General features: G+C 45.0%; 1 protein-coding gene across 38 annotated transcripts in view; it reads right to left on the reverse strand.

Moving 5' to 3' along the window:
- The window catches only part of LOC123276114 (ATP-binding cassette sub-family D member 2-like), a 212,720-nt gene that overhangs the window by 32,191 nt on the left and 158,191 nt on the right, over positions 1 to 22,338 (reverse strand). For 17 of the 38 annotated variants that reach the window (XR_011500367.1, XR_011500364.1, XR_011500366.1 and 14 more), the window contains 2 exons: positions 20,175 to 20,380; positions 15,204 to 15,473 (listed from right to left, as the gene is read on the reverse strand). The gene's annotated coding sequence lies outside the window, so the exon portion shown is untranslated. The other 21 variants (XR_011500371.1, XR_011500372.1, XR_011500376.1 and 18 more) reach the window with 5 other exon arrangements.

The following is a 22,338-nucleotide window of genomic DNA, read 5'->3' on the forward strand; positions in this document are numbered from 1 at the left end:
ACAAATGGAGCTTAGGTCGCTGTTTCCTTATTCCATTCTCTCTCCAGGGACACTCAAATTTATTTCAAATCTCCTTCACTTTCCTCAAATTTAGGCTGTCTCCATTTGCTCAGTAGATGTGCTGGACCACTGATCACAGAGGAACTAGAAGTCAGGAGACAGGAACTTTCCGTCAATAAACCTTCACAAAAACCTTTTCCCGTTCCTCCTTTCCTTCTTTCCTGTTATATGAAAAGAGGTTTCCTTCCTAACCTCAATGATTACACTTCCTGAAATGTCCTTATTGAGAGAGCTAAACCCTCGTCTTGACGGACTGAGCCCCCTTGCCAGGTATCCTCTCGTCCCCTCCCTCTCTTTAGGAGACACCCAGCTTCTTTCATTATTTTAAGCTTTCTATTACAGAAATGTTTAAACATGCACAAGAGCAGTGGGACTTCCCAGGTACCCCTTACCCCACTTTCACAGTTATCATCTGGCACGTGTGATACGGCCCGTCTCCTACAGTACGGTTAAGGGGCAAAAGCCCATGGGAACATCCTGCCATCCGTCTCTCAGGTGTATGCTTTGTGCCCATGTCACAGCTCTCACGTTTCTTTGACATTTACTACCTGTGGAGCTCACTGACCCAAAACAGATGGACAGAGCCATGGGGAGGAAACGCACTGAGCTTCAGATGCTCTGGCCATCAGTTCTGCTCAGCCCTGTAGTCAAGCCTGAGAAGTCACTGAGTTAACTCCTCCCTCCACCCCACGCAGAAAGGAATCTTCCTAAGCAAATGCAGTGCATGGTGTTGCAGTCCCTCAGTCACACAGTGACTGCAGCACGTAGAGAGCACAGAAGGAGAAAACTGTACATGTGATAAGGACTTCACATCACCATGCAAGTGTTTTCAAAGATTTAGAAGAAAGTTTCTTTCCTGTAATACATTTAAAACGAGCTACTGTATGATGAGTTAAACACAGGAGATCAAACACTTTTTTATCTCCTCTCCTTCCCCAAAAGTAAAATATTACATGAAAAGATGCTCCACATCATTAGTCACCAGGGAAATGCAAATCAAAACCACTGTGAGATAGCACTTCACACACAGGATGGCTAGAATCAAAAAGTTAGATAATAGCAACTGTTTGAAGGCCGAGAAACTGAAACCCTTCTATGCTGCTGGTGGGTATGAAAAATGGTGCAGCTGTTTTGGAAAACCATCTGGCAGTTCCTCAAAAGTTAAACACAGAATTACCATATTACCTAGAAATTCCACTTCTAGCTATACACTCAAGAGAAATGAAAACATATGTCCACACAAGAACTTGTACACAAATGTCCATAGCAGTATTATTCATAATGGTCAAAAGACGGAAACAACCTAAACGTCCATCAACTGACGAATGGGTAAATAAATTACGGTATATCCACACAATGTAATATTTTTTGGCAATAAAAAGTACTGATACATGCTACAATATGCACAAACCCTGACAACATTATGCAGAAGTGAAAGAGGCCAGTCACAAATAACCTCATATGATTCCATTCATATGAAATGTCCACAACAGGGAAATCTAGAGAGAGAGGAAGTAGACTAGTGGTTGCTTAGGGCTGGGGGGATGAGAGGACAGGGGAATGACAGCTAAAGGTTATGAAGTTTCTTTTTGAAGTCATGAAAATGCTTTAAAATTGACTGTGGTGATGGTTACCCATCTGTGAATACACTAAAAATCATGGAATTGTACACTTTAAATGGGTAAGTTGTATGGTATGTGAACTATATTTCAATAAAGCTGCTAAAACAAGTAAAGGATTTAAAAAGAATAAGGCCCTTGAGGATGACAAGAAGGGGAGAAGATATGACAAAAGATGTCAACACAATTTTTGAAGACGGAAATCCGGTGCAGGAGTGGTAACTGACTAGCAGAGCAGAGGCAGTGCCGGCAAATCAACTCACACCACAAAACCCCAGAAGACGGACGACCCAGTGGCACCAGATAAGGAAGAAATTAAGGGTTTCATGCTGTACACGTGTTGAATATTTTGTTCTTTCCTTTGGTTCTTGTTTTATATTATGTATAATTTTTTTAAAAAAAATTTTGGGGGGATGCTCTTTTCCAGTATTTTGTGAAACCCTGTTGAAATGTTAGCACACTTTAAATGTGCAAAGAGGATCCAGGGTTTCTTGCCTGGGACAGAACCTGCGACAACTGTTTTAAAGTCACCACTGCACACTTCTGGGGTCTGGGTAGGCTAGCGATGGCAGGTGCGGGAATCAAAGCCAGAAATTTCAAAGGTTAGGCAAAATTTGGAACAACAGCCAATGGTCCATTTATAAAATGTATTTATTTAAAGATAAACTTGTGGAAAAGTTGCATGGATGGTAAACAACCATATACCCTTTATCCAGGTGTACCCATTAGTATTTTGACCCATTTTCGATATCTCTCCACTTTCTCTCTGTTTCCGCTCCCTCCCTCCCCTTTCTCTCTATATCAGCACACACACACACACGCACACATGGATGTCCATGAATGAGCCATGTCCGCGCCCGGGATCCAAGCCGGTGAAACGCTGGGCCACCAAAGCGGAGTGTGCAAACTTAACCACTCGACCATGGGGCTGGCCCCACCTGAAACTATTGTTGGTGGAGCTGATCTTGCTCAGACTTTAAAGGATGATTTGACAATCATGAGTCCTGGGGACCTTAGGGGCAGTCAGGACCAGACTTGCTATAAAAAAAAACAATGCCAGAGAAGCAAAGATACATAGAGGGATTTGTCTGAACAGAGACCTCCTGCAGTCGAGGGAGGGTACATGAGAGGGGTGGGCTTGAAGTGTACCTTCCTTTTGGGTAGAGACGATGGTGAAGCTGTGGATGAGGGAGAAGACAGGGAAAGAAAGGAGCTGTCATTACTGGTAAACCCTCTCACATGGGAGGGAAAGGATTGGGTGTCTGCGGCCAAGATAGATTCATCAGACTCAGCGAGGGAATGCGGGCAGGCAAAGGGAGGACATGACACAGGGCTTCATTCCAGCAGTTTAGCACTGAACAATGAAGCTGTAAAAGTTATAACTATTAAATGACTAGCTAGCGTGGGGGGAGATGAAATAAACATATATACACCATCAACAAAAATGACATTATTGTTTAAAAAGGTACAGAGATGTCAATGGGAATTTTGGGGAAAAGATAGAAAGTAGATGGGGAAAAAAATCATAAAACCTTTCATGGAAGAAGTAACCATAGGTGTGATTCAAAAAAATCTAAAGGTACTGTCAAATATGATTACAACTGTGCTCACTAGAAGTTATGCTAAAGAGAAGCCTAGTCCCTAAATCAAGATGAGTTTGACCCTGCAGGTCATGGTCCAGCACAATTGCTCTGTAAAATAATGGAAAAGTTTAAAATTTTGCTGGGAGGACGGGATTTGGCAGAGAAAAAGAGGGAGCAGCAGGGTGAGACACCGTATGGGTGGAGGGGGCCAGATTTGAGACCCTTTAGAGGCTGACTAGCCTAAGAGGGATTCGGGGAAAAGAAGAACTACCAAACATTTTCAAGTTGTTTGCCCTGGGTCCACGGATGTGCCACGCCCTTGTGGTCCTCTTTCTCATGCTTTCTGTTGGTTGATACAGACTACTCTGTTCTCTCATGCTTTTGGGTGATAGTGGATTCTTTTGAGGAGATAACGGGAGGTGGGGCTGCTGCTGAGTGTATTTGTGGTTTCATACAGGTAAAAACACATCATGTATGAGGGGAAGTTTTAGTTGAAGGCCGAGTAGATCTTGGGGATGTAAATCCCTGGGCACAGGACCGACTTTCAAAGATGACGTGGGGGTCCAAAAGGAGATCACCAAGCAATAAAAGGCTCTTAGGTAACAGCTGGGTAACAGAATAAATAGAAAATTTCACCAAGGTGAAATATATGCTATGGTGAACATGTGGAGTTGGAAGATAAGTTGGAAGGATCTAAAGGGCCTCAGAGGGGTGGACTGATTTGCTGGCCTGGATGGTGGGGGAAGGGTTGTGGGTTCATCACTTCTGTGTTTTCCCCTCCCCGACCTTCAAGAACCTTTGGTGTCTATGCTAAAGCTCTGTGATGTGGGCCTGGAACTCTAGTCTAGAATGTGCACTCTTAAGGCCCAGCTGCCTGAGGTGGCAGTGCACTTCTGGTGATGCAGATCACCCTCTTTGTCTGAGGAATGTTAATGCACCATGGCTGAGCTCCAGCTTGAGTTCCTAGGTATTCCCATCCCTGCCTTCCTGTGTGGGGTGGGGCTCCTTCTTCTGTCACTCTGCTACCTAAAGAGGAGTCCATGTTTCCCAATATTTCGGAAAGAGAGAGACATCAATCAGGTAAGTAAATCAGGTCCCTCAGAAATATCAAATCTTTCTTTTCAAATAGATGCATTCAATGCTATCAATTTCCCCCTAAGTACTGCTTTTGCTATACCTTATAAATTTTAATAAGTTCTATTTTAATTTTCATTTAGTTTAAAATACTTTGAGACTTCTTCCTTGACCAATGTGTTTAGTAGCGTGTTGTTTAATCTCCAAACATTTTAGGATTTCCAGCTATCCTTCTGTAATTGATTCCTAGTTTAATTCCATTATGGTCTGAAAACATACTTTGTACAATCTCTATTTATTTTTGTTAAAGTGTGTTTTGTGGCCAAGAACGTGGTCTATCTTGGTGAATGTTCCATGAGCGTTTGAGAAGAATGAGTATTATCGGATGAAGTACTCTACAAAATGTCAATTAGACCACGTTGACTGATGGTGCTGTTCAGGTCAACTGCATCTATACTGATTTTCTGCCTGCTGAATCTGTCCATTTCTGAGAGAGAGGGTGAAATCTCCAAACATAACAATGGATTCAGCTATTTCTCTTTGCAGTTCTACCAGTTTTTGCCTCATATTTTGACACTATGTTGTTCGATGTATACATGTTGAGGACTGTGTGTCTTGTTGGAGCATGGACCCTTTATGGTTATGTAATACCCCTCTTTATCCCTGATAGTTTTCCTTGTTCTGAAGTCTGCTTTGTCTGAAATTAATATAGTTACTCCTGTTTTCTTTTGGTTAGTGTTAGCAGGGTACATTTTACTCTGTCTTTATTTGTAATCTATCTGTATCTTTATTTTTAAAGTGGGCATTTTGCATACAACATTTAATTGGGTCTTGTTTTTTTATCCACTGACAGTCTCTGTTTTTTAATTGGTGAATTTACACGATTTATGTTTAGTGATTCTTTTAAAATATGGTAGGACTCATATCTACAATGTCTATAACTGTTTACTATTCATTATATCTATTCTTTTTTCTTCTCTTTTTCTGCGTTTTCTGGTTTTAGACAAGCATTTTCTATGATTCCATTTTCTCTCATCTCTTACTATATCAATTGTTCTTTAAAAAAATTTCAGTGGTTGCTGTAGAGTTTGTAATATGCGTTTATAAGTAATGCAAGTCCTCTGTAACATTGTTTTCATTCCTTTCACTTATCCATATACTATAATCACCCAATACATCGTCACTATTATTATTAGCTCAATTGAGAATAAGAAAAATAAAAGTTTCATTTTACCTTAATTTATTCCTTCTCTTCCTCTTTTTAATGAAGATCCAAGTTATCATTTTCCTTCTCCCTGAGGAACTTTTAAAAAATATTTATTGCAGAGCAGGTCTGCTGCTGATGAATTCCCTCAGTTTTTGTTTGTCTGAGAAAGGTTTTCTTTCTCCTTCACTTTTGAATGATAATCTCACTAGATATAAAATTCTAGGTGGGTGGTGTTTTTTCTTCTTTCAACACTTTAAATATTTCACTCCACTCTCTTCTTGCTTGCGTGGTTTATGATGAGAATCCCACAATTCTCATCCTTGTTCCTCTAGATGTAGGGTGTTTATTTTCCTCTGGATTCTTTCAAGATTTATCTTTTGGTTTCCTACAGTTTGAAGACGATATGTCCAAGTATAGACTTTTTTAGTATTTATCTTGTTGGGGTCTTTTCTGAGCTTCTACAATCTATGGTTAACCTGTCATTAATTTTGGAACATCCTTGGCCATTATTACTTCAAATATTTTTCTACTCTGTTCTTTCTCTTTTCTCCTTCCGGTATGCCAATTACACATGCGACATATTTTGAAACTGTCTCACAGTTCTTGGATAGTCTGGGCTTTAAATTTTTTTTTCTTTTTCTCTGTGCATTTCAGTTTGCAAAGTTTCTATTGACATATATTCAAACTCACATATTCCTTCCTTGGCCGTATGCAATCTACAGATGAGCCAATCACAGGCCTTCTCCATTTCTTGTAGTGTTTTTGGTTTCTAACATTCCTTTTTGATTCTTTCTTAGAATTTCCCTCTGTCTGTTGACATTCCTCATCTGTTCTTGTGTGCCATCTATTTTTTCCATCAGAGCCCTTAACATACTAATCATGGTTATTTTGGATTCTATGTGTGATACTTCCAAAACCTGTGTCAATGTGAATGTGGATCTGATGCTTGCTTTGTCTGTTTAGACTGTTTTTTCTTGCCTTTTAGCATGCCTTGTAATTTTTGGTTGAAAGCCAGACATGCTGTATTAGGAAATAGGAACTGAAATAAATAAACCTTTAGTGTGAAGTTTTATGCTCATCTGGCTAGGTGTTGGGCTGTGTTTAATATTTACCATAGCTGTGCATGTCAGAGGCTTCAATTTCCTCTAGTGTCCTTGTTTTTGTGTTTCTTGTGTCTTTAGGTTCCCCTAAATCTCCTCCTTAAACAGAGCCAATGCCTTGCAACTCTTTCAGCTATGATCCCATCACTATACTGCAGCCCTGGGGACGCGGTGGGGAGGTGTTAAGGGAGGGGATATAATTAAATCTTTTAGTGGGCCTGTGTCCCTGGGTTGTGACCTTCACAAGTGTTTCTAAGCTTTTTTTTTTCTTTTCTTTGAACTCTTTAGATGAGACAGGAAGGCTACAGGGGGCTGCAGTTGGGTAATTGCCCTTCACCCACATGGGATAAGGCTTGGTACTCTTTTCCCCTGCTGAGGAGGCTTCTATTACGGAGCACACTCAGGGGATATTTCAAAATCCTTTCAAAATGGTAACCTTTCTCCCCCACCCTCCCGTGCCAGAAACATCAGAGTTTCTTCATGGTTCTTCACTGTGAGAACTTAGTAGGGTTCCTGGAAGTAAAACTCACGAGTAGGTGGGGCCTCCCCTTAAAAGGTCCTCCAGAAGTTTCTCACTTTCATGCTAGCCCACATGCATCCTCAGCAGTTTGTCAGTGTCTTTTACGTGTTTCTACCAGTTTATGGCTCTAGTGGCTTTTGCTCCAGGTAAGCTGATCTTAACTGTGATTCTCTGCATTCACCCTCTCTGAAGATTTTGGGTAGTAGTTTGCCCTGCAACCTCAATTCTCTGGTGACTTCAAGAAAAGCCATTGATTTTCAGTTTGCTCAGCTTTTGCTTCTCCTAAAGACCATAGTAAAGACTCCCAAGATCTTTAAGTGTTGGAGCTGGAACCAAAAGTCACTCCTCAAAGGCTAATTCTTTATTTTCCTGTTCCCTTTCTCACATTTTTAAATGAGTTTGGCTGGGCCAGAGAGACACCTAAAATGGGAAGTCTGAGGAGAGGACAGACCATTGCTCTCTTAGGGGAAGAGAACAGGCAGAACTAGGGCTTCAGGGAGGACTAAGGATTCCATTTAAAGCTCACAGACTATCTGGGTGTGCTGGTAGGTTCCCAAATAAAATCCCAAACAGTGATTCTGTAGTCCTTGATTCAGTTATTTAGCGTTTCAGATCTGTGTAGGAGAACACCGTTCCCAGCACTTGATCATGAGTCATCTTGCCATGTCAGGTGCCACTTGCCAAGCTTTCCTTCATGTTGGGCAGAGCAGGAGAACAGAGCTGAGTCTCTGAGCAGATGCTGGAGCAAGAGCTCTGTCCCAGGATACAGGGGCCTATCTGAGGAAGCACAGATGTGACTGTAGGCCTCAGAGTCTATGCCCTCCTTGAGCAGAGGACTTCTGACTGAAAATATCAAGTGTGGACCTCATAGCCAAAAATCCTCCTTCAAGGTTTTCAAAGCAGGAAAAACTGAAAGTATTTTATCACCTTTAAAAATTAATAAAAGGAAGGAACGCAAAATTATAGGAATTAAAATAGAGAGTCATATTATTCTTGGATAACAAATATCTGACTTTCCTAAACAGAGAAGTGAGACCAATAAGTCCCAGCCCTTCATTCTTTTCTTTTTGTTCTCAGTGTCAGGGCAGAGCCAAGAGGAGAAGAAAGCTGGAACACCAAGTGGTAAGGTTCTACCTATCCCACCTGAGCTCTCCAAGGGTGACCCTTCCTGTCCTTTCCATAAGGTCCCAGGTCCATGGTCTCTGAGGATGTCAGTCACTAGATACAGTCCCTCTCAGAAAACAGAGCCCTCAGAGGAGAGGATCATGGGAAAGCAGTCAGAACCTGAAACACTTCTCAGATTCCTGCTCTGCCCACATCTGGGCATGAAGCAGTGATGGACCTGGGCAATGGGCGTTTCCCAATAAGTGGCCATATGAGATGTCAAGAGTCAGAACTTCTGTCTCCTGACCTTGTGAAAGTACTTTGACTTCCTGGATGATCAGATTCTTCCTTGAAGTAACCAGTGACCTATGTTCCTCACATGGTGTTTTTGAGCCTCACATAGGATGACATACATATATGAATGAAAGCCCTTTGTGAATGATAAAGCAACATACATACGTGAGCTTTATTATTATCATTAACCGTGTGATCTTGAATCCCAATTCTTGGAGCTCTCCAAGTCCAATCTACCAAGGGTACCATACAGGACATTCTACTCTGCCTCCTAAAATATCTCTTTGCTTCTGTCTTCATCACTTTCCTGGTTTCCCAGGTTGGAGAGCTTGCCAGAGTGAAGCAGAGGAGGCAAGGAAGGTGCTTTCTCTGCTGCAAAGGTGACTAAACACAATCCTTCTTTCCTGTATCCCGCTTCTTAGCAGGGTCTAAGAATTTCTAGGGCCTCAGTGAAACGTGAGATTGATAAGGGAGGGAAAATCCTCAGATTTTGAAATCCAGATTGTGAAAGTCTTAGGGAGAAGGAAACAACGTAGATTGTGGGCTCAAGGAAGTGGGGGGATGTGAAAGGACACTATGCAATGGGTGCCCCTACCTTTGTCAGACCAGGGCCCCATACATTTGTTCTGGTCCTGGCTGCAGCTATGTATATCTTGTCTCCTTCAGTCCCTGGGGCCAATATCACGATACCACCTGCTTTCGTCAACTGCTATGTCCAGACCCCTCCTGTGAGGTGTGTAATAACACAACCATGGAGGTCAATCGGCTGCTGTTCCTGGAGGACCTGGAAGATGATGCTGCCTCTGTGTCCTCTCTGGCTTCCACAGCTTCTGGGACTGAGTCATCATTCACTCTGTCCTCCGCCTTCTCAGAAGTCCCTCCAGGAGACCTAACACCATCCCCTCCACCTGACCCTTCCCCACCGCCCCCCTCCGTTCTCTCACCTAACCCAACGACACCCTTAGCTGACTTTCTTTCACCCTCACCACCGGGTCACTCTATGACACCAGAGCCTTTTCCTCCCTTGGAGTCCAAATTCCCAGCAGACCATTCCCCACCCCAACCCCTTGCCCTTCCCCCTCTGCCACCACATGACACCCAGGCAACAGGTCCTATTCTCCAACCAGAGGCCACTCTGTCTCTGAATACGATCTTCTCTCTTGACCGCACACTTTCCCAAGATATTAACCCCTTACCAAATTTGTCCCAGATAATGAATCCCACTGATTCACTGGCTTGTCATCACGCACCACCAAGCCTGTCTGTCTCACCACCGACAGACCACCCTTTAACTGTGACTCAATCTAAATCAGTTTCCATCTTATTGAAGTCTGTTCCAGAGAACTCATCTCCAGATAGCCCTGGTGGGTTGTCCACTTATGTCCCAACAGTCAGAGGCATTGACCATTCAAGTCTGTCAATTTCAGAATTCTCTTGTTGTCAGGCTCCTGCCAAGAACATGTTCCTCCCCACATTATCACACTCTGATTTTCAACGAGAGCAAGTTTCCCTCCATCTACCAGAGACCTGTCTCTGGGGAGACTCTGCTACCAATCACATGGAGGCCAGCAGCCATTCTTTCCTTGGCCTTAACGGCCAGGCATTCTTGGCAAGACAAATAAAAAAGAGAATGGATTTCCAGATATTACAGAAGAAAGAAAAGGAGGAAGGACTATTTTCCAAACAAATGTGCTCAGAAAACCAACGGATGTCTTCAGGGAATTCATTGCAGCCACTTGACGTACAAGACACCACAGCCCCCTAAACTGGCTGGGACATCACAGGCAAACCAGAGCAGCTGAGCATTTGTCAACAGCTACTGTATGTCAAGACTTTGGGAGAAAACTTGCAGCAGAAATATAACCAGCTCTTTTGGGGTCTTCCCTCTCTGCACAGTGAGTCCCTGGTGGCCACTCTCCTGGTTTCTAGTAGTAGTGCCCCACTAGGGTCTCATTTTGTCTTATTCAATGGAATCTGTAATGCTTCTGCAGTCAAGATGTGGGATCAAGAATCTCCACCACGTCCCCATTCTCACCCTCCTCCCCTCCCCGATGTACATCCGCAACCCTTCTCTCAGACCAACCCCCAATCCAAGCCCCCACCTTTCACTCAGGTCCAGCCCCATGCCCACCTTCAATCCCCACTCTCAATCCTACCATCTTCTTCTCCATCCCAGATTAGGGACCATGGAGTGTCTTTCCATAGGTCCCAGATTGAGTCAGACTCTCATATCTCAACTGAAAATCAACACCTGAAATGGCACATGTTGCAGAAGCAACAAGAAAGTCTGTGGGGTTTAGTCCCTGCATTCCAAAAATCTCAAGAAGCCACTTGTCCTCAAGCTCTCACCCCTCCTTTGGTCAGCCAGGCCTCCCATGCCTATGTACCAGTCTCTGTCCTTCCTGGCCATTTTCATATCACCAGTGAACCCCAGGATAAAATGGAGCTCCACATTCCAAGGAGGCTATTCTCACACTGCTGCCTCCATGCCAGTAGGAATCTAGAGTCTCTGTGTAAATGCACAGAAACATCTCAGCAAAAAGGCAGACATGCTCACTCACAGCTCCGTCAGCTTCAGGGCCAGAGTAGCAAGGATCGAGCAGAGACTGAATTGAGTTTCCCAGGAAGCTTCCATGAGACGATCTCAACAAAGTTTCAACTAAGGCAGGACATGAAGAGGAATCTTGGATATATCCTAGAGAAGAGCCCAGAAGATAGTCCTCCAAGGGTCTCAGATGCTACCTACTAAAGAGTCTGAGGGCTGCCTCAGAGACAAAAAGTAGCTGTGTGTGTCACTCAAGGAATTACTCAGGGAATGAACTCTTAAATGTCTCAAGGAAGGACACAGACCAGAATGAAATGAAAACCATTCTTAGATTACATCTAAGCCAGAAGTTTTGGCAGATCACTGCGGGGAGGAGCCCCCTTGGGGTGTGTCATTCATGGCTGGCTGAGGACAACCCATCCCCTCCTTCTGGGAGTTCCCAGAACAATATGGAAAACAGAAATTTGAAAAACATAACAGTAGGTGGGGTCCACCCCCAGATGACCACTCCAGAGCTTTCTTTTCTGGATCCCAACACCCGACAGGTGCTAGAAGCCCATATTATAAGGTTTCGTGTGAGTCAGAGGTGGGGCCTACCCCTCAAAGTTCTTGAATCCATAAAATCCTATAAGATGAGAAGCCAAAACATGGCCTCTTCCCCAATTTGACTTTCTCTCCTCAGCCACCTATATTTCTGGGGTGGATTCCAAAGCTGAGGTTTCCAAGCCCCCTGAGGGAAGCTCTAAAAGTTTTCAGGGAAATAAGGTGAAAACAACGAATTCAGTCCCCATCCTGGATCTTCCACTCCCTGCTACCTCATCTGTGGGCAACGAAGGACAGGGGTCCCTAAAACCATCCCACTCTGATATTGACCGGGAGCTTGCCAAGGACATCCAGGCAATCGAGCATGGCAGACAGACTTCAGAGATCCTCACACACAGCTTTATAGACAAAGTGAGTCAGAGTAAGACTGCCCTAGACAATAACAGATGCAGCTGAGAGGTGCCCACAAGGCAAGCTGGGGCTGGACATGTGCCAAGGGATGAGAATGTGAGTTCCAGTGATACAGAGGACATGATTCAGGGCCAAAAGATAGTGGAGAAGAATTGAAAACATTTTTCCACGTCCACCATGAACTTCAGGGAGATATTCAAGGCTGAGGAGCTGTGCGTTCTTACATCACAATCTTGTGACATCTTGACAACCAACAAGTTGGGAAGCTCCCAAATGGTAAATATCAATGTGAGCAAAGTAGAAACTACCCTGACCAGTGAATGTCCCTCACCAAAAATACCAATTCCCCAAGATTCCAAACCATCAGACATTAAAAAACAGCTCCCTACCGAGTTGAAGTTTCAATTGAAGAGCAAGGAACATAGCCAGCCTAAAGGCTCTCCTGCTGACATATCCCTTACTTCAGATAGCTTGCCTTCGACTCCACACTGACTCAGTCCCAGAGCGTCTCCAGTGGGGACATGGGAGCTTCCCAGGTGCTGCAAGTCCACTTGGAGGACAATGGAGATTAGCGGGAACCCTGGGCCTCTAAGCATGTCTCATGGAAATGCCAGGATAGGAATTTCCCACCAGCTGCAAAGACGGTGAGACCTCTGGACTCCAGAGCAGGAGAATGTGGAAGCGAGGATTCAGGAGTTGGGACGTCTAAAGCCAGAAAGAAGAGCCACTCTATTGAGGACAGAGAATTAGAGGGCACTTCCCCGTGTCTGTCACAGAATGAACAGTTTCCTCCTGAAAGTTACTTCAGAAAAATAATGAGGCAGTTTTTTCAGTGGATTAATTCCAAGAAAAAAATCACAGGGCAGGAAAGTCCCCAGCAAAAAGCCAAGTTCACGTCAACCTTTGCACCACTCTGAGACCCAGCTCAAAGTGAAGCTCTCGTGAGCTGTGGGCCTCCTGAAGCTCATGAGCTCATGGCAGCCATCGGGAAGATCCTAGAGGAGAAACTGGCATGTAGATGCGAACCTGAGGCTGCAGAGTTAAGTCAGCAGAAGGGGGAACTGCAGGCCCAGGTAGAGCCTGATGAGGGGCATCCCTCCAACTACGGGGCTCTCTCTGACCCACAGCCAGGGGAATGGGCAAGGACCACATCCTGCAGCCAAGATGCTGTCCCTCCTGACAAGAGTTTTCGTACAAGGGTTAGACAGAAAAGAGACAGGATCAGACAGCCCTGGAAAGTTGTGGCCTTCAAGGACCAGCATTTATGCCAGAGTCAACCCCCTTCCTCACCTTACAGGGAGTCTGTGCCCTATCCAAGACCCACCTGCATGCATGATGTATGCCACGTCCCTCCGGCCACCCTCACCTCTAATGAAAGCACTGTGTTCAGAGATCTGACTCTTCTATTCAAACAGGAAATGCTTCTCCAACACTTCCAGGGAGGAAAAATGTCCCCAAAGAAATCATTCAGTCCTTGTTGAGAAAGCATTGCAGTTTTCACGAGAACACATCCTCTGACGAGAACCATGGTTAGCACAACCAAGGATACTGATCGTCCTCAATAAATGTTTCTGTTAGGAGAGAGTAGTGTTCTCTGTGTGGTGCTTTGGGGGAGTGGGTTTGGGGTTCCCAGCGCTTATGCTCAGGGAAAGGAAGGAGGGAAGTCAGCTCTGACTGATTTCCTCTTTCGGTTTCTGCAAGATGACCAGTCCCTTGTAGGGGGCCTGACAGTGGCTTTCTCAGTTTTATCTTGGGTCCTGTATTTGACCTTATTCAGATGCCCTGTACTTAAAACACTTTACTTTTTCATAAAAAGTACAAAAAGTTTACTCTAAAAACTTCCGGGCCTTTTCAAAATGAGAAAAACCCTTCAAGTCCAGAACTCGGCTCAACTTGTCTTTCCATCTGCTCCCTCACTATCCTGAACTATACAGAGCTGCAGGGTGGGATGCGTTCCTCTGGAAGGATACAGCCAGAATTTCCCCTTGTTGCCTCAGAAAGTTTTGGAATTGGAAGTGTGGGGGTGTTTAGGCCCTGAGGTGAGTGGCAGGGGGAAATGTTGCTCTTGGATCTCTTGGTGAGGAATGAATGTCACCTGCTCCTAAGAGCCTTTCTCTCCCTCAGGAAGTCTGGGTGGTGGGCCACGTCCCCACACCTCAGCTGACCCTAACGAAAATGGGGAGCAGTTCACCCTTCCCCTTTCTCTACCCTTCCTGGAGCAGAAGGGAGGAGAGAACTTGCAGCTCTGAAAAGGACCAGAGATATGAATATTTTCCTGAAAACAGTAACTTACCTTCATTTAGAAAAAGTTGCTGATTCCTGAGTATCTCACAGGTGAGCAGTCAGTGCAGGTGTGTGTATGGATGGGTTTTGCGATTGTGGACACTGGAGTGGCCAGGGCAGGGTCCAGGAACTGGGTGGGTCCCACCGAAGAATCTGTTATATGTGGGGTGTTAATCTGTCTGGAAGGCACATTCTGAGCTCAACAATGAGGTCTCCCTGCATGTGAGGACACCTCAAGGAATGGCAAGAGCCGCTCCCGAGGGAAACTTCCTCAGGATGCCCAGCTTGGTAGAATTATTGCAAGACCAAGAGATCACCTGGCTATCATTTTTAGGAATGGTCGTCGGGCAGCCACCCAGAATTTGGGGCAAAAGGAGAAAACAAGTAGGGAAAAAGGAACGGTGGAGTGAGTGGAAAAGGAAGGAAAGAATGAGGAGGGGAAGAATGACCTTATCATCACTCCTCATGATCCCTGAGGGTCACTTCGAGCTCACAATGTCCCTTCCAGACAGATTAACACCCCACATCCTGGCCATCCATTCCACCCAGCACTACCTTACCTAGGCCTCACCTCCTGGAGACTAATCAGGGCTGGGGGGAGCACAATGATACCACTGCAGCTAAGAGAATTGGGGATAGTCTTCGAGATTGAAGACAGTATCTCCAGGAATGTTGTCAAGGAGGTGGTCCTCTCATTTGGTGCCTGCCTTCCCAGCCATGCTACATCTTACACCAAGGTTACAGTAATTTAGGGGTGTGTTAGTTACTATATAAGAAATACCCCAAAAGTTAGTGGCTTAAAAAACCAAGTATTTATTAATTCATAGTTTCTGTTGGTGAGGAATGTAGGCAAGGCCTACCTGGGTTCTCTGCTCCAAGGTCTCTCACAAGGCTGCAATTAAGGTGTCAGCTGGGGCTGGGGTCTCATCTGAAGGCTTGACTGTGGAAATACACACTTCTTTGCTCACTTCTATAGTTGCTGGCTGGATGCAGTTCCTCAAGGCCTGTTGGACTGAGAGCCTCAATTCCTGGATGGCTGTTGGCTGGAGTTGGCTGGAGGCAACCTTCAGTTCCTTGTCATGTAGGCCTCTCCAACATGGCAGCTTGCTTCATCAAAGCCAGGAGAGAGTCTGCTAGCAAGACACAAGTCACAATCTTGTAAACTAATGAGGGAAATGATATGCCATCACCTTTCCCTTATCCTATTACTCAGAAGCAAATCATGAGGTCCAGCTTACACTCAAGGGGAGCAGTTTATACAAGGGTGTGACTAGCAAAATAAGGGATCTTTGGAACCTTCTTAGAACTCTTCCTAACACAAGGGTTTCTTCTTGGACATCCCACTGAGTTCACTGAAGCAAAAGTGACCAAAGGGACCAAGTGGATCCTTGTGCTCATCCATATCCACGTCATCAAAGTTAAAGCTGTTTAATGGCTAAGCGGAGGAACGTCTGGTAAGAAAAACATCAAAGAGATTGAAGCATCCAAAGAAGGAGGGAAAGGTGGCATGGAGGTAAAGGCGGTGTGGGGTCATCATGAATGGTAAAGTGAAAGGAGCCCTTAGAACCACCTGCCTCACCACTGCCAGTATTCAGACTTAGAGGGGAGGAAAAATTAGGTGCAAGACGGCTCATCCTCACTCCGCCACTGTATCTCCACTCTGCTCTAGCTCCCCGACTACAGGCCTAAAGAAGCAACCTTCAGTTCCCATAGAGATAGCCAGGCTTATAGAGGAAGCAAACCCTACAGCTTGCAAGGTTTAACTTCTGCTCTTATTGATATATTTAATATAGCACATCCATCATTTCAAATTTGCTTCTCACAGCTTGAACATCAGAGAGGATGAATCACACAATCGATGGCAAAGCCAGTACTAGGGAATTCAGCATGTAGCTCCCATTCTGGGATGTTTTCCATGAACCCATTGCCAAAGAGCTTCTAACCAAGGGAGAGGTGGTGGCTCAAAAGGGCTGACTTACTGGCTGGGGTCACAAAACAAGTCATACCTGGTGCCCAGATATTTGCTTCTATTCAGAGAAACACTGGATGAGGCAACGAGACAGAATTTGCACACTCAGCACATCTAGGCAGTGAACTGTCCAAATGAGGTGACAGTACCACCCAGGAGTGATCCCACACTCTTGTTCTGCTTCTAGTACTGTTTTCCTTTTTCCCAGATTCCAGTTCCTATGGGAAAGCAGGACTCTTACCAAAAGAAGGAAAACGTATTAGCTGAACAGTGACTGGAGAGATGAGGATGAATTTCTCTACAAACAGATTTCATGGGCTTGCTGCTTATACCCAGAGATCAGTGCTGTGCAGCTTGGGGGGCGTGGGGGGTGGGGGTCTCATTTACACGATATTCTGTGGCACCTGAAGAATTTTCAGTGACATAGAATGTGATGGGAATGGGTTACCTGAATTTTTATACCCTCAAGCCCACACTCCAAACCTAATGTCAGGGCCAATAAAATGCATGAATTGACTGGTACCTTGATGTGGCTTGGGTATGGGAACCCCAGATCCCAGCTTCAGGTACTGTGAATTTCTCTGGTACCAGGTGCTGCCTAAGGGAATCAGCTTTCTTGAGGCAGCCTTCACATGGATTAACACTCAGAACTGTGCCCTAATCTGCAGCCACAATGAAGGGGCCAAGGCTATGAGAAGGGGTTCTTCTCTCTTTTTTTTTTTTTTAAAGATTGGCACCTGAGCTAACAACTGTTGCCAATCTTCTTCTTTTTTTATCCCCAAATCCCCTCAGTACATAGTTGTATATTTCAGTTGTGGGTCCCTCTAGTTGTGGCATGTGGGACGCTGCCTCAACGTGGCCTGATGAGCGGTGCCATGTCCACACCCAGGATCCGAACCAGTGAAACCCTGGGCCGCCAATGCGGAGCGTGCGAACTTAACCATTTGGCCACGGGGCTGGCCCCAGGGCTCCTCTTGAGGCCTTTCCTCTGGAACTTCCATTGGCCCTGGATCAGAGCCTAAATTAGGCTATTTTCCTGGGGTCACAAGGACACGTTTGGTCTTCCTTAGGGAGGCCAAGTGGAAGCTCAGAGATTTGTGGAGGCTGCCTCCCTATCTCTCCCAGGAGACTCGGGGTCTGTTCCTTCCTTCTATGGGGGCCAGGAGGTAGAGAAAGAACTGAGTATTATGCAAGTTTAGCAATGCTTCACTGTGGGAGAGGGTTGGGCTGACAAGAGTAGGTAATTTTCCTTTGCAGGGATTCTTGCCCAGCTTGAGGCAACCTTCATTTGAAACAGGATAATGCTGTTTCTACCCTCCACCTGAGGGGACTCCAGAAGGAATAAAAGTTACCTTTCCTCATTTGTCTTACAGGAAGTTCTGGGCTTCTGGGTTCAGGAGTTATTAATGGCTTTCATGTTTCCTGAACCCAAGCAGAAGTTGTGAGATACCTGTTGTACAGTCCTGTCCAGACCCTCATGTGGGAGGAGACTTTAGCTGGCTGCTCCAAGGAGAGAGGAGATAGGGGTTGACACAAGTGCTGGGGTGAGAGAAGGAGAGTTGCCTAAAGGTAGCAGTGGCTCCAAGACCCTGAGATTCAGGATGTAGAGACGAGTCCCTTAGGTGGACGGGTTCTGTGAGGAAGTCCTCTAGGAGACAGCACAATGTTTTAAGGGATGAAGTGATGATGCTGAGATGACTAATCATCAAGCCCCATCATCTTGAGAGCTGTCGCAAGACACGGCATTGCTCACACTTAGCACAGAGGCTGTGCAGCCACTGGCCTTTCAATGGGCCTGAAGGGCTTGGGCAATGAAAATCCCAGGGGCAACCAAGATGGACTCAAGATCACAGGCTCTTATCTACATATTTGATGGTGAAAACTAAATAGGCAAAAAGCTCCCATTAATGACTACTATTGTATATCTTCCTACCCTTTAAAATGGGGTCTTTGAGCCAGATTTAATTTAATTTAGAAAAATTAAGTACTGCTTATTGTACTTCAATGTTGTGAAACAAATTTATGCTTTTTATGTATATTATCCCATTTAAACTTTACAATGCTTTGAAGTAGGTTTCTTTACCCTCTTTTATAGAAGGGAACGACCTGAAGGACAGAGAAGGTAATACATATTCAGAGTGCTAGCACAGAAGAGGTAGCCAGGGATGGAGAGCCCCCTTACGCTGTGCGGGATTCTTTGGATGTAAATGATGGCAAGTACAATTCAACTGACTTTAAAAACAGGATCTGTTGACTCAGGCACCTGAAAAAGGTCTGGGAGTAAGGCTGCCCTCAGGCAGGAGGATTCATATTGGGACTCAGCTGATGTCATCAAGTTTCAGTTTCTATCCATTTCTCTGCTCTAGATTCTGGACTGGCTACCTTGTAAGTCTGTCTGGCAAGTTCGTAGCTACATCTTCCAAACTAAAAGCACAGCTAAAAATGGGTTGTTTCTCCCACTAGTCCTTTCAAAAGTCCCACTGTGCCTTATTGTCTCCAGTTGGGTCACATGCCCATCCCTGACCAAACGCTGTTGCCAAAAGCATGGACCAATCTTTTTGGCCAAGCCTGACTTCAATGCCCTCCTTTAAAGTAAGAGCGTTAGTGATAAACAACTCCACTTGACATGGACTGAAACTGACAACGGGGTTAGATCCCCAGAGGGCAAAAGAAGGACTATTTTTAGAAGGTGAGTGAATGCTGAGTGTCAAAATAAAAACAAAAACAAAACGGATGTCTACTTCAGCCCTCTCTCTCACCACCCCATTTCTGCCTTCTTGTCCAGAGTCATGCCATGGACTGAAGGTTAGAGTTAGAGGAAATGCCAATTCTGTGGAGGACAGGAAAGGAACTCAAAGTGGAAGGAATCAATCAGAGGCCCCAACATCCATCCGGATAGACCATCCAATGATCTGATCTCTCACTGTCTGCTCCTTCTCATCTTAGAGTCCTTTACCTTCATTCCAGTTCAGTTATGGCCATAGCCTAGAACTTATCACCAGCAACACTTGTGTGTTCTGAAAAAATACAGTCTGACATTCCACCCTTTATCCTCTCAGCTTATGCCCTCAGCATGCTAATTCCTCAACCTATTCAGGAACTACAAGCCACTCTATACTTTCCCCTGCTCACCTGACAACCTTTGTCTTCATTTCCTCCCCCTCCAAGGAAAACTTCATGGGGGCATCACTTAATCCTAAACCTAAATATACTGCTCTGCTCTAAACAGCCTACCCCCTTCTTTCATTCATCCTGTCTAGCAAAATCCAACTTTGCCTTTTTTAGAACTGCCCTCAAATAAGGGCCTGCTTCCTCTTGGATAAAATCACACAAGTGTGTTTGTGCCCCATAAACTTCTGTTCTACATTTGTTGCTCAGCTCCACCACTGCCTCAGAATCCAGTCATTCCTCCTGTGTTACCATGTGCCAGACGCTCTTCCAAGCACTTGGGACACCCAGTGGAGGCAACAAACAGAGGCCCTGTCTCGGGGGAGCTTCTGTGATTGTTTTCTCAGTCAACTCGCTTGCCTAAGTTCTCAAAACAATTCCACTTTCCTACACCTTGTCCACACTCCTCGCTCATTGATCATATGTGCTGGACCACCAGAGGGAAACAGAGAAGTCATCAGATGGGAACTTTTCTTCATAAAAACTTCAAAACAAAACAAAACCAAAACCAAAATGAGATCCTCCATCTCTTCTTTCCTCCTTCCCTCCCACCATACTGAAAGGTTTCCCTCAATGCTTTCCTTAATCCTCCCAACCTGGGATCTGCCCGCCCTTTCCAAGTCACAACACTTTCACATGTGTGGACTATCTGCCTTAATTATCTACTTTTCCAGAGGACCAAGACTACATTTACCTCATCACAGCTGGAAACACCAAGCAGAGCTCAGAATCCTCTGGAGGAATACATTGGCAATGGGAGGGATCTATGGGGAGGTCCTGCCCAGCATGCTCTGGGGCGGGGCCACGTCCGGGGGTAGGGCCTGAGAGACTCTGAGAGCCTGTTTGGCTTCTTGAGGGCGACGGCACCAGCAACATGGCCAGACATCTCACCTCAGGCTTCTGGAAGATATGAGTTGAGATTTAATTCAAAGACAGGTTCTGAGGAAGGTTTCTGGATGCCTGAGTGACCTTCCCCACTGCCCAGCCTGAAGGATCCTTTCCTCCATCTGCCATTTCCATTATGGTGGGCAGGCCCTCACAGCCCCTGGGCCCCCAAACTCTCACTCCAGGCCCAGCCTTAGAAGGTGCTCAGAGGCCTGGGGGCAGGGCTGTGCTTGCCCAACACCACCCCCTTTGACGATGGCACTCTTAGGAACTCCACCAAGGTGAGAATAGTAATAAATAGAGTAACAATATTGACAACTGTTAAGGCGTCACCTTACACTGGCTGCCTGGCCTTGCACAAGTAGCCTGAATCTCAGATCTCATCTATTATGTGCAGATACTGACGTGTACTGATAGGGTTGGTCCTCGGAACTGGAATGAATGAGTAAAGAGTTTTGAACAGTGTTTACCTAACACTAGAAGTTTAATATGTGCTACCCATTATTATCACTCATTTAAAATGCTAGGCCTCCTCTTTATTATTTTAGAAGTATCAATTTACCACTCATGCATTCTTCCTTCCTTCAGAATGAATTTATTTAGTACCTAACATGTGCCAGACACTATGCCAGGCTCTGGAATACAATGGTAAGCAAAAAGGTAGAGTCTCTGCCTTCATGGATCTTACAGTCTAGAGGGGAGATCAGGCAGAAATTAATCATACAAGATTGTGTAAATGTCCCATGTTACATTCTATGAAGGGTTCATGAGCTGGTTGTCGGTGCCAAGGGAGTTTAAAACATGGGGATTTGGCCTAACCAAGGAGAAGAGGGTCTTCCTCACCCATCCCTCAGGAGCTGATAAGGCTTAAGAGGTAAAAGGTGAGTAGGAGACAACTTGGCAAAGCAGGGAGGGAGAAGTGTTCCAGGCAGAGGAATCTGGGTGATGAGAGCAGAGAGAGTGAGGAGGGAGGAATGTGATGCAACAAGAAGAGGGAAAAGCGTGGGAGGCACAGATTAAGCAGAGTTCTCTGGGCCAAATCAACTAGTTAAGTCTTTGGAGTAATGGGGAGCCAGGGGAAATTTTTAAGTTAGGATTTATTTATATGTGTAGGGTATTCAGATTTTAGTTGTATTATTTGAGTTTCCAAAAGATTACTGTGAATTAATACTGTGAATTAATGAATTACAGTGATTTAATGTGAAGAATGCTTTGGATGGGGCAAACAGGATGTGAGAGACCAGTGAGAAGGCCACTGCAGTAATCTACGAAAGAAATGATGTCAGCATGGACCACAATGGTGGTGAACAAAGTGGAGTAACGTGGACGGATGTGAGTGGCATGACTTCATTAATTCTAATAAGACGGAACATTTTTCCTTTTGTTTCGCTCCAGTGCCCAAGAGGTACAGGTTGGTGCAAGATGTGGGGTCTTTTATAGAGTTGGACAAGTCAGCAGACACGAAACATTTGAAAAGGCTGCTTGAACTGCTGACTAGCCAAAATCAAAGAGGAAGTTGACCTTCAACCCTTTGTTTCATTCCAGCTGCAGAAGTCATTTTCAGTTACTCTCTGACTCAAGTAAACACCGCTCCCTGTCACCTTATCCCTTTGAGGGTTGGTTCACTTCTACATTTTCACTGGGACATGATTCTCACCGACAGTAGAAAGTTCGGCACCCAGACCTGCAGATGTGAGGACACTTGCTCCTCTCTCGAGCTATTAGTACTTCTGGGAAACACGTCCCAGTGCCAAACTGTCCTGGTCCTGAAATGACCCCGTTATTTGGGGAGGTAGTAAAGGAAATTGCATGTTTTAAACCCCGAGCGGCCCTCTCTTTGGACATCAAAAGGTGTAAATGATAAAATACTTACTAGACTTAAAGACCAGGGAGTAAACGGGGGGCTGGATGCTGCCCAGACTCTGTGTGTCAGCAAAACATATCTGAGCTCAGCGAAGTAACCCAGGACCAAG

This window comes from Equus asinus, unplaced genomic scaffold, assembly GCF_041296235.1.
Source record: "Equus asinus isolate D_3611 breed Donkey unplaced genomic scaffold, EquAss-T2T_v2 contig_197, whole genome shotgun sequence".
NCBI classification, from domain to species: Eukaryota; Metazoa; Chordata; class Mammalia; order Perissodactyla; family Equidae; genus Equus; species Equus asinus.